The sequence below is a fragment of the Mauremys reevesii genome, linkage group 14 (assembly GCF_016161935.1).
Source record: "Mauremys reevesii isolate NIE-2019 linkage group 14, ASM1616193v1, whole genome shotgun sequence".
Taxonomy (NCBI): Eukaryota; Metazoa; Chordata; order Testudines; family Geoemydidae; genus Mauremys; species Mauremys reevesii.
The window spans coordinates 39,286,711-39,290,761 of record NC_052636.1 but is presented as its reverse complement, the minus strand read 5'-3'; the positions used below and the strand labels follow the sequence as shown (position 1 = coordinate 39,290,761).

Below are 4,051 nucleotides of genomic sequence, written 5' to 3'. Positions count from 1 at the left end.
GGCCTCGGGGGTTAGGAGCAAGCACCTTCCTGTGGGAACCCCCTCTGTGCAGCACTGGGACAACCCCCAGCCCAGAGAAAAGCAGCAAAAAGGACCAACAGACACAGTCCCAGATTTTGAAGCTGGGAGATTTGTCCCTCTCCATCCACCGACTTGCCGCTTACCTCCTCGCTCCCCCCCCCCCAGTATAAAGCCTCATTCAAAGACCCAGCGGTCACTATATCACTGCACACAGCAGTCACTCAATGCAGTACCAAAAATTAAAATACTGAAAATGGATTCTCCCCTCCATCCACCGACTCGTTGCTCACCTCCTTAACCCCTCTAGCTTGAAGGGGAGCTTCTTTTTCTTCCCCTTGCTGAGAAGCAGCAAGAGAAGAAAGAAAGGTCCGGTGGGCCAACTGGGTGCAGAAGCCAATGCTGCCTTTTCCTGCAGTGAAGCCCAAAATGAGGACTTGCATTGAGTAAAGGCAGTGCTGTGCTTCCAGGAAAGAGCCCACTGCTGCAGGAAGAGGATGAAACAGCCTGCTGAAGCCTGGGATTGAATCAGGGACCTTTAGATTTTCAGTCTAACGCTCTCCCAACTGAGCTACTTCAGCACCTGCAGGGGTGCCTTTTTGGGCTGCTGCTGCTCACCTTGAAGTTTATTCTCCATAAACCATCTCTCCAGTCAACAATGGCCAATGCAAGACGGACATCGCTTGCTATTTTAGCCCTTGGAAACGTCATTAACTAGTCTCTGGATCTCTTGAATGCTGCGCTTCAGTTCATGGGGGAAAGGCGAGAGAAGCGACCTTTGACCAGGGAAAGCAGGAGTTAGGGGTTAACATCCTAATGCTGTCTGTCTCCGACTGTAACACTATTTAATACTGGCCCACCCTGTGCTGGTGAGTGCTCCATTTCTAGATGTTAGTACATTTCAGTTACTGTCAAAATTAAAAGTTTCTATATGCTTAAAAGAAATGATTTTTTAATTTGCTTATATATGGCATGAATAAATACAGATTTACACATCCTAGCATGAACATTTATTGTCTTATATGATAGAGAAAATCATGCATCCAAACTGTGCATTAAAATCATGAAATGAGCTACAAATGCGATAAAAATAAGGTATTCAATGGTTTAACATATGGAGCGGGGCTGGGGGGTTCCGAAGACACGTCTTGCCTGGGATGCTACTTGGTCTAGGGGAGGCCCTGTCAGGGAAAGCAGGAGTTAGTCTCACATGCTTATTTCCAGGCTGTAATCTGTGGGCGCCCTGCTCTGGGGGCGGGATCGTGGCAGCCCAGACTCAGGGCTGGAACAGGCCCCGGATTGAGGGGGTGGTTGCAGGGTTTGCAGAGCTCTGGTGTCTCAGACAATGTGTCTCCCCAAAGCCTCAGATCTGCGTCCCCAGAAGGCTCCTGCACTGCCTCCGCTCCTTTCACAGTCTATAGCAAGGAGCAGCAGCAAGGGTCAGGGATGAGCCATAGGCACTCGGTGGGGGGCAGAGGCTTCAGGAGGAAACCCAGCCCCCAGAACAGAGGGGGATAGGAGGCTTTTTCTCTCTCCTTAGCCACGGGCTATAGCTCCGAGAGCTCTGTGAAAGGCCTCCCCGCCCACAGCCTGGGGAAGGGGAAGGGGAAGGAGTCCCAGGTTCTAGCTCGATTTGGAGGAGGATCACTGGACCCTAGAACCACTTGCTGCCCTTTCCCAGAGAAACCTGTGATGCCCAGAACGGGGCTGAGATAAATGCTGACAGGAGCCAGGAATTGTTCCCCTGGAATAGCAGCAGAATTGGGCAGCTGGAAATCTCCCCAAAGGAGCTGAAGCCTTGGTGGGTCAGACATAGATGCCCCAGGTACTGCGTGGGGGGCTTAGGTTTGTTTCTGGACAAGAGCAGTGAGAGTTTTATTGCCTCAACATTTCAGTAGAAAAATTCAGACCCAAAGTGTGTGTGGTGGGGAGGTCGATAGCGGTTTCTTTGGGTTTGATTTAGTTTGTTTTCTCATTCTCGTTGTAAAAGCCCTGGGTCATTTTGATGGGAACAATGTTTGTGGAAGGCCAAGGACAAGTAAGAAAAGTTAAAAATCTGCGTTGGAGTGAGGGGGTCTCTGTGTGCCAGGGCAGGGGTGGAGATTTTCATGGGGAGGGGGTTAGGGGATAAACGAGAGGCTTTTGCGGGAACACAGTGGGATGTTTTGCAGTTTAACATCCCCACTTTCCTGTGCTGCTGCCCAGCTCCGACCCCACTGACACCCCTTTGATGAAGTGGGAATTTTCTGGATGTTTTGTTTGCATCTTGTGTGTACCTCAGTTTTCCCTATTTGTTGCACGATTATCTAGGTTAAAGGTCCAAAATGTGGGGTGCACCCTGCCAGGGGGAATGGAGTAACATTCAGGGGGATGCAGCTGGGCCTGGGCCAGCCCCCATGGGGGTGAGGAGGGGGAGCCACCCAGCTCCACTCTTGGCTCCAGCCCCAGCTCTGGCCCCTGCCTCAGCCCCCTTACCCCTGTCTGTGTCCCTTCCCCCTTAGCTGCGGCCCCACTCCCAGCCACGACTCGGGGGGAGCATGGACAGGGGTGGGGGGCATGACCCCGAAGTGTTTTGGACCAGTGATCTCGGTGGTGGGACAAGGGGGTTAAATCTTGGCAGAGACCCCCAAAGGGCAGGTGTGGCTACTGTCTGGCTGCCTGGGCCCAGACAATGGCCACAAATTCTGTCTCCTAGCAACCGATGGCCGGGGTGCACCTGCTGCAAGAGGCCAGCTGGCCGGGAGGAGTCGGAGAACAAAGAACGAGCTGGAGGCCAGGTGGGCAGGTTGCCAGGGAAACAGGACAAGGGACAGACGAGGGGCAAAGGGCCTGGCTGAGTCGGGCTGTTGGGAGCAAGGAGTCTGCTGGGTTGGGACTCGAGGGGAGAGCCCAGGCTCTGAGTTCGGGGTCTCCCCAAGATGGACGTTGCTGAAACTTCCTGCTTCCTGTGCGAACACAGAACTTTCCCAGGCTGGATCCCAGACCCCTAACAAACCTTCTGTTGTACAGCGCTGGCTGAGAGTCACTGGGGACTGTGGAAGTTGGGGGTGCAGGACTCCCCTTCGGGGGGGGGGGTGAGGCTTTCCCAGGTGTCTGATTCAGGTGGACTCACTGCAGGAAGCTCCTGGTGTGGAACAGGGGGGCTGAAAGGTCCAAGGTCAGTCCCAGGAGGGGCTGAAGCCAAGGAGGCTTCCCCCAGTGAGGGCGTCCTGGGGTCACACTGAGGAGGCTCCTGCCTGGGTTTGACTCCGAGCTGTTCCAGAGCACGGAGCCTGTGTGCCCGTCACAGCCCCCCAGCATGTGACCTACAGGCTCCACTCTGGCAAAGCTCCCTGTCCCTAGGCTTTAGCATCACTAGCCCCTGCTTAGCGACTAGGGGTCAGTTTAGGGCAGCGGACCCCAAAATGTGGGGCGTGACTCCTAGGGGGACACAGAGGAACATTCATGGGGGCACTTCAGGACCTGAGCCAGCCCCCATGGAGGGCAGGGAGGAAGCCCCACTCAGCCCCACTCTGTCCCAGCTCTTCCCCAATCCCACCCTCAGCCTGGGCCCCTGGCTCCCAGCCCGGCCTCGACCCTCTTACCCCTGTCCGCACCCCTTCCCCGGCAAGCAGCGGCCCCACTCCCAGCCCCGGTTCTCGACCGCGGCTTCCGAGGGGCCACAGCCATGGGTACGAGGGCGCAGTGTGAAATGTTTGGGGACCACTGGGTTAGGGTGACGTCCTCAATCACTTCTCTGCCGTCCAATGAAAGCAATTCCTCCCCCACCCACCCCTCCGTCAGGACGGCCTAGGTACGTTCCGCTGCCCTTCACTCATACAGGAAGGAGAATAACATTTCATTCCACTCAATGCTAAAGTGATTTGCAACCCACCACCATCCCAAACTGGTCATTTTGGGGAAGCGGCCCCACCCTGCTGCAGAGCTGGGCAGAGCAGGGGTGTCTGTGCAAACACGGCCTGTTCCTGAAGTCTTCCCCCAGCTCCTCACTAGATGTGAGGGGGGAGCTCATTCAGCCCCTGCTTACGCTTAG

At 55.2% G+C, this 4,051-nt stretch overlaps 1 non-coding gene across 1 annotated transcript; it reads right to left on the bottom strand.

The window, feature by feature from the left end:
• Positions 1–526: 526 nt before the first annotated feature.
• On the bottom strand, positions 527–599 carry TRNAF-GAA. Its single transcript has one exon. It is a non-coding gene; the product is annotated as a tRNA-Phe (tRNA).
• Positions 600–4,051: the final 3,452 nt, after the last annotated feature.